Source organism: Piliocolobus tephrosceles, chromosome 6, assembly GCF_002776525.5.
Source record: "Piliocolobus tephrosceles isolate RC106 chromosome 6, ASM277652v3, whole genome shotgun sequence".
Classification (NCBI taxonomy): domain Eukaryota; kingdom Metazoa; phylum Chordata; class Mammalia; order Primates; family Cercopithecidae; genus Piliocolobus; species Piliocolobus tephrosceles.
The window spans coordinates 61,849,773-61,863,307 of NC_045439.1; positions in this window are offsets into that span (position 1 = coordinate 61,849,773).

Sequence of the window (13,535 nt, forward strand, 5' to 3'; positions counted from 1 at the left end):
CCACAATGAGATACCATCTCACACCAGTTAGAATGGCAATCATTAAAAAATCAGGAAACAACAGGTGTTGGAGAGGATGTGGAGAAATAGGAACACTTTTACACTGTTGGTGGGATTGTAAACTAGTTCAACCATTATGGAAAACAGTATGGCAATTCCTCAAGGATCTAGAACTAGATGTACCATATGACCCAGCCATCCCACTACTGGGTATATACCCAAAGGATTATAAATTATTCTACTACAAAGACACATGCACACGTATGTTTTTTGCAGCACTATTCACAACAGCAAAGACTTGGAATCAACCCAAATGTCCATCAGTGACAGACTGGATTAAGAAAATGTGGCACATATACACCATGGAATACTATGCAGCCATAAAAAAGGATGAGTTTGCGTCCTTTGTAGGGACATGGATGCAGCTGGAAACCATCATTCTTAGCAAACTATCACAAGAACAGAAAACCAAACACCGCATGTTCTCACTCATAGGTGGGAACTGAACAATGAGCTCACTTGGACTCGGGAAGGGGAACATCACACAATGGGGCCTATCATGGGGAGGGGGGAGGGGGGAGGGATTGCACTGGGGTGTTATACCTGATATAAATGATGAAGTGGTGGGTGCTGACGAGTTGATGGGTGCAGCACACCAACATGGCACATGTATACATATGTAACAAACCTGCACGTTATGCACATGTACCCTAGAACTTAAAGTATAATAAAAAATAAAAATTAAAAAAAAAAAAAAACTTCAATCACTACAATTACAGAATTCACTACCTTTAAGATGAAGGCATAGGTGTGTAGTCCAGTTATGTATTTCTTCTTAACAAACCACCCCACACCAAACTTAGTGTCCTAAACAATAATCTTTATACAGTGCTTAGAAACCTAAGCAGGGCCAGGAATTTAGAAAGAATAAAGCTGGTCTCTGTTCCATGATGCCTGGGACTTTGTCTGGGAAGACTTCAACCCTGAAGAGGTGACTAAACAGTTGGGGTCTAAAGTCATATGAAGGCCCATTCACTCCCATATCTGGAAGTTAATGCTGACTATTGCCTACAACTGGACATCCTATATGTGGCATCTCCACATATCTGTAGGCACTTCCTTGCAGTTTGATTCCAAGAGCAAACATTCCAAGAGAATACAACAGAAGAGTGTTATATTTTTATGACCTAGTTTCAGAGTCATCAAGCCTCACTTCTGTCATGCTCTACTGGTTGAGGCAGTCACAAAGGCCAATCCACCCTCAAAGGCAGGGGACATAAAATTCATCTCTTGACAGGGAAATGCCAAGGTTCTAGAAAACTATGTAAGATGAGAGATATTGCCTAAGATAGAGAAACAAAAGTTTACCATTATAGTCCTAACAACGTACACAGGAACTTTACTGATAAACAGACTTCATTATCATTTTGCAGCCTCATCATGTCCTGCAAAATTGAATATCTGAAGTTTTAGCTGTCTAAGAATCAAAATTTGGCAATTCAGGAAAAATGCAAAGCCAAAAATCACAAAAAGTGACTATACTATGAATTATTCAAAAGGCAGTAATGTTATCCATCATCTTCTCACTCTAGGAGTGCCTTGTGGGTAGGATTAAAGGAGAGACAAATCTTTATGTACCTAAAGTATAGATAATGTTCAAAGGATGATCTCCTTTTCCATTTTCTCCATTATCTAAAATTCAATATAGCATGATGAAGAACAGGATTTCACAAACAGATCCCTGAGTTGAAATTTAGTTGCTAAATTCATTCACTAAATTAGCTTTAAAAAAAATTGACTTTCTATAACATAGTCAGAAATACAACAGAAACAAGACACTTCCTCTATGTACAAGAAGCTTTTACTCTAATAAGCAAGCTAGCAATACATTGTAATAAATGCCAGGTGGGTATACATGGTGACTCTTCAGGGCTGGTATTTAGACAGATGTTCATAGCCAATATCCATTCTGAATGGACTGTTCTCTGTTTTGATTGTTTAGTGCCAATGCCACTGCAAGTGATAAATATTTTCAGTAGCACCTCTGATGCTATTATAACATGAGTGTAACTGAGTGTCCAGCCTGCATGGGAAACTGCAAGTAATACACTAGAGGTGTAGCATGGAATGAAAAGTGGGGAGTGGCAATGGAGGAGGCTTGAGAAACAAACTCTGGGTCTTCTGTGTTATTCTGGGGTAAATGAAGGAACTATTGAAGGGGTTTTAATCAAGAGACCAAGCCTTTTGGATTGGTCTTTTGAAAATATTATTTTATCTGGTCAGTGAAAGATTGAAGGGAGCAGGGTGTTAAGTAGATAGTAGGAGGCAATTTCCAGAATCCAGGGAAAAGAAAAGCAAAGTTAAAGGCAATAAGAATGAAGGAAAGTAAACAAATATTAAGAAGGTAGAATTTGAAGGATTTTGTGATTATTAGATGTGAGTGACACAGAGGGCTGGAGGCAGAGTTTTCAAGTATGACCTTTAGATTTCTGGTGTGGCAACTGGGAGGATGGCTACTACCAAAGACACAACCCTGTCTAATCTTTGACCACTGGTCACTGCAAGGCAGAAAAACAGCAATGGCAGCTGAGTTCCAGCTAAGGATGGTGCTCATGTCTAGCTTGACAGGGAAGAGAAACCAAGAGGCTTAGGCAGATGGACAGGAGGTTATTTTCTCTCTCCCTTCATCTCCTCCACTAAAGATACCGTAAAGACCTAGAGATTATAATTATCATAAGAGCAGTTGGATGAAGGACATGGAGTTTTCTTTAGGGGGCTAGTATAAGTGGGAGCAAAATATGGCAACATTGAGTCCAGGTGGAAATCTGAAACTCACTAGGAAGAGCAGAAGTTGGTCCTGTGCCTTATATTCTCCTCCAAGAAATACTTTACTACTAGCCCTTCTATACCAAGAAAAGGGGCCCGATGGAGCAAGATTTCAAGGGAACCAATAGGCTAGCATGGCCAAGATATGAAGACTTTTTTGTACTCCTATTCCTTTCAGCAAATGAAATCCCCTTGAAATTAAAAATCTTCAGGTGAGGTTGTGAAAAATTTAACCATAATAGAATCTTCAGAGAAGGGCAAGCAGAAAAGCATTGTCTCAAGTCTTAGAGAAATATCAATATTGAGGTTTCTATGTAGTGGTTTCTTGCCCAGGAATTGCTTCCTCTGGGTCATCTTTCATTTCTGGAGCTCTCCAAGGTGCACTAATTTATCATGAAATAGCATCTGGTGTTCTTCCTAATTCTGCAAATTTCCCTTAAAATTATATAATGTGTAGGTCTTGCATCTTAAGTAGTTATTAGTTATATTTCACTTCCTAATCTCTTTGTTTAATATCTAAATAATCTTCCTAGAGATTTTGTCATGTTTAGAAGAGGTCATTCTGAGGCATTACTTCAGTCTCTCCAAAAGTCATTTGTTGGGTCACTTTAAATAACCTAGAGAGATTTTGTTTAACTTTTTCCTTTTAATAGTTTTTAGGCTACCACTATTAGAATTTATTAAAACATCTGTCTTCAGAGACAAGAGGGGTTTCGCATACCACAGATTTACTAAATTGTGTCTCAGCTTTGAATAGAAAGTTAACATTCCAAAAGCAAGCCACTCTATCTATGGTATTAAAATATAAAGCTTATCTAAGAATGTATCATTGTTTCACAAATTTTGAAATTAGCAGTACCCAGACTCACTCCCTCTCAGCCTATACTCTGATTTCAGCTATGGGTGAATGGCTATCTCCAGAATGGTGTGGACTTCACACTGACAGTATCTCACCTTGAAGATGTGCTATGCCTCCTGGCTTTCTGCCCCTAGGTAGCTCAGATCAGTAGCTAATGTGTATAGTTCAGAAACTCAGGAGAAGAAGCATCCCCAAGGACAATTCTGGGCTTATGGGGGATGAAGCTGATTGATAAATATTCCCATCTACCCCTTCTTTTGGAAAGCAATTCTTGGAGGTGCTTGGTATGCTTCTCAGGAGGTCCCAACAGGATGGAATCCCATTGTGCCCATCAGTAGCCTCAGTAATGTTCCCTTATAGTAGTTCTTCCTCCTTCCTTGTCCCGCTTTCCCAGGACCTTTCTCCTTCTTCCGGGGATGACTGCTCAAAATAAGTCACCTGCACACAAACTCTTTCTCTGGCTCTGCTTTTAGGTAATACCTGAACTAAGAAAGCTATTCTCTATTCAAATCCCTTCATTTTAAAAATAAGAAGCCTCTTGTACAAGAGGACAATATTAGTTACAACAGAAACTAGATCTCAAAGCTCCTAGCTTCCAGAATACGGAATTTTATTTTACTGCCTAGGTTGATATCAAACACTGAACAGTATGAGCGAGGAAGTGCTGAACTGTGGTGGAACAGACCTTCAGAGCTACAGATATTCAGAAGGGATAGCCAGGAGTGAACACTGGTGTAGGCAGGTAAGATTTTATAGTAAAGGTGAACTTACGTTGGGCCTTAAGTTAAATGTATAGACATGTGGAGGATATTCCAAGAAAAGGAAACAATGAATGAAAGTGTTACAGGTAGTTAAACAGGCATGACTGGGGCAGGAGAGGGCTCTTCCCCTACCTAACAGGAATATCAGGTGATAGTTGGATAAGTGTCACATTGAAACAGGAGAGTTCTCTGACCTCCTTGCACTTGTGACAGGGGTGTGACTCATTTGCTGCCACTGCTGATCAAACCCTTTATGGGAGGGGGAGCATGCAGAAAAGCAGGTGCAGGAGCCAGGGCAAGCCCTTTTGGGTTCCAGACCCATGGTGGCATCTAGGGGTGTGTTACAATTAATGTTCTTTTAGCAGCTGCCATCCGCGGATGGCTACATGTTAAACCAGCTCAGTGGAGTGTCAGGGTGACAGCCTTTCACACCCTGCCCTCTTGGTACCCAGATGCATGTCTGGCATCCAGGAAGAATCAGGTCACACACTGACATGGTGTATGCAGGGATTTTTTGTGTGGTGGAGGTGGCTCTCAGCAGGATTATCTTCCTGTGGAGTTTGGCTGTCCTGCAGCCAATCTCCCTGGCTGTCCCCAGCAAAACCCCTCTTGACATTCAGATGCTCTTTCTCTTCTCTCCTTCTCTACCACACCGCTCTGCTGCTCTTCTGCTCCTCTGCTCGACCACTCATGGAATCTGGGGTTTGGGGGTTATATGGGTATAGGATAGGGGGGCATTGTGGGCCAAAAGGCAAGATTTGGTTGCAAAAACAGGAATATCTGTTCCCATTTAGGGCCGCAGTTTCCAGGCTTGAAGGTGGGGCCTTGGCCAGTGAACCACCCTCTTCTACCCAGTATTTCCCTGCCTCCTGTCCATATCAACATTGCCTCTCTAAATATGATACTTTGGCAGCCGAGCCAGGTATAGACAATTTCCTGATGTTCTACAGATGTTACATTAAAGTGTTAATTGAGAGCAGGCGCCAGGGAGAGGCAACTTCCCAAACAGATAAAAACACTTGAGATTGATAATAAAATTTCAGGTATTGGGTGAGTGAGCCGGACATGCACAGTAAGAGACAAAATGGTGTTCCACCAGAAAAGGGAAGAAAGTCTCAGAAGGGCATGCGTTCAACTTCCTAAACACACTGCACATGCTCACTTCCCAAGTGTAATGAGGGCACTACACATGCGGGCAGTCCACCCCAAGGGAGGAACCACAGGAAAGGGGCACAAGACCCTGAGAGTGGATCAATATATAAAGTTCCAGAATCAAGTATAAATGTCGCACTTGTGCTTCAACTTGGCCACTTGGGTCTCTTCCACTTGTACCTTCTTTTCTTTCCTCGTCTAATGCCTTTTTTAAATGAACTTTTACTCCTGCTCTAAAATGTGCCTTGGCCTCTTTTTCTGCCTTATGCCCACCAGTCAATTTTTTTCTTCTGAGGAGACAAGACTGAGGTTGTTGCAGATCCATACAGATTCACCACTGGTAACTCAAATACCTTCTACACCTAACAAAAATATTAAAATAAAAATGAACTGTCTGTATTCTTAAGATATTTTGTATATTAACCTGGCACGTCACATTGAGGTATACAGGGAATGCTGAATAGGTAGGATAACGTCAGGTTACAAAACTTTGCAAGCCAAGCAAGATAACTTAAAAACTAGGTAATCAAATGCCTTCATTTCACACATAAAATGTTAAGAAATCTGACCACCAACATTCAACTAGAAACTGGCAATGGTAGAGGCAAATCTGGAGTCCCTGTCTCCACAGCTTTAAATCCTGTGGTTTTTTGGGGGGTTTTGTTTGTTTGTTTGCTTGACTATCCCACTCTTCCAAAGTTACCTTCACACACTTTAAAATCTAAGGATATTTTTGTATCTTTTGTATTGTAATATTCATGGAACAAAAAACAAGATCCTTGGCTGGGTTTATTAGATTCACTACCATCTGATCACTGCTTTAGCCCTCCTGCCTTACACAACTCATTCAACCCATACCCCATACTCCTGAAGTAGTCCCCATGGTCACTTATACCTTCATGAAAACTTTCTTTCTCTGTTAAGGTTGTGCCATTCTGTTTTTCTACATTATTTTCTCCCTTGCTCTAATTTACTGAACTTTAGCTTATTCACCCCCATTGGTTGAGAACTATGTCCTGAGCTCCCAAGTTCCTTTTATTTCTAGTCTTTCTAAGATTCTGTACAGCCTTAATACCTAGGCAGATGATCCATATAATACCATGGCCTCACATCTTCATGACCTCCTAGATTTCAACTATGCTCTATCCACTTCAACCATAGTCTGGACCTTGTCATCAACCAGAACTGCATCAACTTTGAAATCTTAATTCAAAAATATTAATCTGAATATAAACTCATATTCCTCCTTCTCTTTCACTATCTCATGTTTGTTTAGTTGTTCCACCACCTACATGTGCCAGGCATTAAAGTGGGACACTGGAGAAACAGGGATGAAAGAGACAGACAAGGTCCTTGTTGACACAGAGCTGGTAGCCTAGTGACAACAACTACCCAATAAATTAATGGAAATAACTATGATAGGGGAAGTACAGGATGCTATGGGGGCTTATTGAGGGGCACACAACCTGGACTTGAGGGTCAGGGGCTTCTCAGAAAGTAATGTCTATGGTAGCCCTCACCAAGGCTCTTCAGATGCTTGATCCCTCCATGTTATCCTCATTCATCATCACTCCCACATGGCTTTGCTTCCCTCCCTCCTTTGCCTAAACTCCATAATGCAACCTTCTAACTAATCTCTTCCTCATGTGCTCATTACTGATACTAGTCCCCTTATCTTTCTCCCACAGCCATTCTGAATACTTTCGATCTTGGATAAACCTAACAATCAGGCTTCCCTGATCTTATACCTTGGCTTCTGAGAGCTTCTTGAGAAAACCACACAAATGTGCCAACTGATAGCACTGAATTCTGGATCTCTGATCCACACTGAGCCCCATATACATAATCCTTATTCTAGCCAGATCATTTCTAGTTCCAGCAACAACTATTTCAGTGTTTTCTCCTCTGTTCACAACTTTACTATTTCACTAATGTTGCCATCACACACATGCCACATTCTAAAAACTCTTCGCAAATTTCATCTTCCATGACCTCTTTGGAGCATCTAGAAACTTGGGATCTCTCCCATTATCTTTAAACTCTCTTTTAATTTTATTTTAATGATATCACTGTCTCCTGGTTCTCTGACTGTATACCTAACCATTGCATCTTAATATCTCATTAAGCTCTTATTCTTCTAGCTATTATAAAGATTGGTAGGCCGGGCGCGGTGGCTCAAGCCTGTAATCCCAGCACTTTGGGAGGCCAAGACAGGCGGATCACGAGGTCAGGAGATCGAGACCATCCTGGCTAACATGGTGAAACCCCGTCTCTACTAAAAATTACAAAAAACTAGCTGGGCGAGGTGGCGGGTGCCTGTAGTCCCAGCTACTCGGGAGGCTGAGGCAGGAGAATGGCATAAACCCAGAAGGCAGAGCTTGCAGTGAGCTGAGATCCGGCCACTGCACTCCAGCCTGGGCGACAGAGCGAGACTCTGTCTCAAAAAAAAAAAAAAAAAAGATTGGTATATTTCACAGTTTTATGCTTGATCTTCTTCTTTGACATGCCACCACAGAGACTTCATCTACTTTTGCAACTTCAAATCATCCTTCTACATGCTCATAACTATAAATCTAGATCTGCAACCAAGACATTGTCCTGAAGTCTAGGTCAAGAGCCTACAGCTATCTCTGCCTAACTTAACATATATAAAACTAAACTAACTATTCTTATTATCTCTCCCCAATCCAATTTCAACTCAATTTTTTATCATATTTACTCTTTTGAAATTTGTAATCACCAGCCACCCAACCAACAAAGACAAGTCTACGAGTTATTGTGTATTCCTCTCTTTTCCTCATTCCCACATCCAAAGATAATCAAATACTGTTTATTCTACTTAAAATAACATTTTTTCTTATCATTGCCTCAAAATTTGATCATGTCATTCTCTACACCCTAATCACACAGAATTACTGGATATTGCTTCCAAATCCAGGCTATTTTATATTTCTATGGCTTTTCTCAGTTTGTTTTGTTATCTGTAATGCCCTCCTTTTTCCTACCCATGTTTCAGGACTCAGATTATGTCACTTTCTAATTAATATTTTCTTCACCCTCTACTGACTCCCCATATCCATCAAAACTTTACCCTCCTATTGAATTTCATATATACCCTAAAAAAGCAACTATAATATTAAGATGCTATAATTATTAAGACACTATTTACTCAAGGGACTGTTTGCCTGTCCTATCTATAAGCCATATCTATCCTATTTAGCCAAAAATTCCTCCTGAAAGAGACCATTTCTGAATTTACTTTGTATCCCTAGGATCTAGCATAGTGTCTGGAATAAATGAACAAATGAATTCAGAACAACATACAGTTCCTGTAACACGTCATTTTTGTGCAGCTGATACTTGAGAACATTGAGAGCATGAGTTTTGGAGTCATATAAACATAGGTTTAAGTTCTCAGCTTAACACAGCGTAAGTTGTTTGCCCTTAACAAGTTAGCATCTTAAAATTTCAGTTTCTTCATCTGTAAAATAAAAATACTACTACTACCTCATTCAGTTCTTGTGAGGATTAAATAAATGAAGGAAATGTGTAAAAAGAAACTAGGGGACAATTGGCATAAAGCAAAGACTTAAAATGTGTTAGTTATTAACACTATTTCCTTTTGCTCAAATCTTCCCTCTGTCTGGTGAGTCCCCTCCCCAGTATGGCCTTCCTTAATTTTTTTAACTAACTAATACCTTGACTTCTTTTAAAACTGAAGCAGGCTGTTTTCTCTTCTGGGACTCTGCCCTGACTTCCTCCACCCCTTGTGGTCAAGTAGTAGTCTTCTTTTTCAGTGTTCTCAAAGTTCTTTATGCTGTTTCTCCCATAGTAAATATTATACAGAGCATGTGTCTGTTTGCTTGACTAGCTCTTGCATTAGACTATAGGTTCAATAAGAATAGGAGCTATGCATTTTACACCCATAACCTAACAACCTGCATAGCAGGTATGTTGTTCTCAATAAATGATCACTGAGAAGACAAATACTAATAGAGTACCATGAATGTGGTAAATGCAAATATTTTTTGATGATTCAGTGGACTTAAATGGTTGATCTACTGTGTCCTATAAGGTTATTTGGGTAAGATTAATCAATCCCAGTTGAATTAAGTGCTGTCAATTATGTTAACTTGGTCTATAAGGAGATATTGTATATAGCACATAGTAACTATACCCCCTTATTAATAAGTTCTTGGATATATTTGCAGCTCTATCTTGTAGCAAGTTCAAAAAGTTGGCAAAGAAGGCTAGCTTAACAGGAAGTGGAATAAAGCCTGACAGTAAACCCTTTTAATCCCAATAGCTATTTCTTCCCAGGCTTTCTTTTTTCAATTATTTTAAATATTTATTGCTTTATTCTCCATCCTGCTTAACACAAGGTAATTAAGACTATGAACCCTTATCTTAATTGCCGCCATATCACTATACTGAAACCTGCAAAAGATAGCATATTTTTCTTCATGTAATTTGTTTGATTGGTATTTGATGAAGAAAAATTTTTTCCTGAAAACAGCATGGAATCCTGAGATAATGGCTTAAAATATTTATTTATAATTGGAAAGGCAGACAGACTCTCAATCTTGGCATGGCTTAATTATAGCAGCATAAGTATAATTAGCACTGTTGTAATAAATTGCAATTTATAAGATAAATTGTCTTGCTTCATATTCAAAGTAGAAAGAGTTCTATATAATATTGTATGTATTCTTGGTTTAAATTATTATCCTTCTGGATCCTGTTTGTTGATAACTAAATATCAAACTTTTCATTTCTCTATATACATTAATTTTAATATCTAAAAAGTTTAAAGTAGAAAAGCCAATAAAACAACCTATTAACCATTTTAATTTACATTATTAATTAAGCATAATTGTTCATTGTCTATTCACCAATTTTTAAATTTATTTCAACTAGCTTTCCAATACGTGTTATCCTTGTCATTGATAAATAAGTAAAAATCAGCATGGATTTATGCCTAAGAAATGGTGGGGTTTAGTGACAAAGACAGAAAAACAAGTTAATGGCTGAAAAAGTACATGATAAGTAGTTCAAATTCTTCAGAAGTATAATTTTGTATTGCTATGACAATGTCTGGCTTTTATGCTTTAATTTTTCAGCTTAATGTTTCAAGTTCATTTTAAGTGATAAAATTTTCTTTTAACCATCATTCATTAGCAAAGAAGACAGTGAAAACAAAATATTACTTTTTTTTTTTTTTTTTTTTTTTTTTTTGAGATGGGAGTCTCACTTTGTTGCCCTGGCTGGAGTTCAGCAGCTATTCACAGATGCAATCATATCTCACTGCAGCCTCGATCACCTGGCCTCAAGCAATTCTCCAGCCTTCTGAGTAGCTGGGACTACAGAAAATATTACTATTTATAATGTCACCTACTTCCAATAGCTTTTTTTCTTTTATTACTCAGCCATTCACTATAAAGTGTATTCCAGTAATAAGCTCTAGGCCAGACATATATTGCTAGAGAAAGATGGTTATATGTTTAAATTCCTCTTTCAATATGATGTGTTACCACAAATCCTAGGCATTCTTTCTTCATTTTAAAAGAAAAAGCACAATTTAGGAAAGAAGAATTTGCCACTATTACATCAGAGGCCAGAAAGTCTCTGCAAAAGTAAATAAAGGGTTTAAAGAAATTTCAAGGTTATCTAAATTCCAGTATATGCAAGGCAAAGTGGATTTAAGGAGCTTGAATTATCCTGAAAGTTGACTCAATCCTTTAATGACATTCAAATTGTAGGGGGCGATATATTGGAAGTATGTACACTTAAGGCTTGAGAAATTCAACATGTCAGTCTGGGGGTTACGAGGTCATTTTCTGAAAACAGGGATGTAATCACCTTATTCTGGTGGAGTCTTCATTCCCAGCCTGACTCACTTCAGAACCACTCATCAGCCTCTGATCAGCTCTGCAGATTGGCCTGATGTTCAGGCTCGTCACAGATGTCTCTCAGATCAGCATTAATGAGACATTTGCCTCTGCCAGGCTTCAAGAATCCAGCCTTCACGATTTAGTGCTGAAATAATTTGCTACCATAGAGAGCCTGGGAATCAAAGGGGAAAAACGGATTAAGAAATTCTATTTAAAATTAATTACAGAAATTATATAATTTGTAAAAAATTAACCCAGTTAAACATTTTCTTTGATATTTTTCTCAGGGTGATATACCATGGCCTAGCTCAATTCTTCTGCATATTCTCATAATAGAGAAATACTGACCATTTATTGAAAAAAAAAAAAAGTTAATTTCATCTTAAGGTACAAATATTCAATAAAATATATTTATTTTAAGTCAAATTGAAATCTGCAATATTATTGGTTTTTCTCTTTACCTAACTTCTTGCCAGGCAATCTGATGATTTCTTGATAGTACCACTCTCAGCATCAGTCATAACTATTGACGTTGGATAACATGAGTGAGGGGAAACATCGCTTAAAGATGAAATGGTCATATCATTGACCTTGAGCTTCTCCTGAAGAAAATGAATTGGCTTGCTAAAGCAGTCAAGTAGAAAGCAGAAACCATCATTTTCTAAATGTTTTCAAGGTAAAAATCCTCAGGGACAATCTTTTATCAGTGTCTCAGGCTTGATTAACTGTCTTAATTCACAATGATTAATGGCTTTTAAAACTCTGGGGCACCAAGTTTCTTTATATCTTGTATTATATGAACCTTGTAAGTGGGATGTTCTTCAAATGAACATCATAACCTATACACAAACCACAACAATAACTGTAACAGATAATTATGCATTATGTCACTCAGTCAATATAAAAGACATTTCCAGGTAAGGCCCTCCTTTCATTTAAATAGAGATGTCAATTTCTCACCCAAAAATACATATCTCTTCACACAAGCAATTTATCCTTCATCAACACATGACACTCCATTCTTCCTGTTTCCGCAAGTGATTATGTCACTTAGAAAACCCGTTAATGATTCATTTTTGTCAAATGAAGATTTCAGTCATAGTATTTAAAAATTACTTTGCTTTTTAATAGCTAGTGAATAGAAAATATTAAATAGAAAAGACAAATGTGAATACATATAGAATATCAAACTCTACATATTCTTAAAGATAATAAAGTTCAAGTTCCAACATCCAATGCAAATTATGTAAAATTCAGTGGACTGCTATTATCTAAAGTGAATAGCACAAAGGTTTCCATCTTCAGTAAAAAGTAGGATCAATTACAAACTTTGGCCACAAAAATTGTGAGACTGGCATAAAAGTTATATTGAAAATGCCAGCTGGGCGCGGTAGTGATCCCAACACTTTGGGAGACTGAGGTGGGCGGATCCCCTGTGGTCTTGAACAGGAGTTCAAGACCAGCCTGGACAACATGGTGAAACCCCATCTCCAATAAAAATAGAACAACAACAAAAATTATCCGGGTATGGTGGTGCATGCCTGCGGTCCCAGCTGCTTGAGAGACTGAGGAAGGAGAATCGCTTGAACCTGGGAGGCGGAGGTTGCAGCAAGCCGAGATCACACTGCTACACTCCAGTCTGGGCAACAGAGAAAGGCTCATTTCAAAAAAACAAAAACAAAAACCCACAGTCTTTCTCTGTGGGATGGATGGAATGAGATCCTGAAGTTTTCTTCAAACCCAAGTATGGTCTTCAGAACAGATGCCAAAGATAAGTGCACTGTTATGGACTACTTGGGCTTCCACATTACTCTCATTTACCCTAGAAGCCAATTTATTTTAAGTCCACAGGCACTCAGAAAAGCAGGTATACCTCATGCTTCCAGGTTCTCCTTAGGTGTGTCAGCAAATACACTACTCAAACTCTAGGACTTCCTTATTTCTCCCAGGCTTTAGGATAAAGTCATAACATCCTGAAAAGCAATCAGTAATAGATTATCAAACATCACCCAACTGACACTACTGCCTTAAAGGATTTGTACCAAA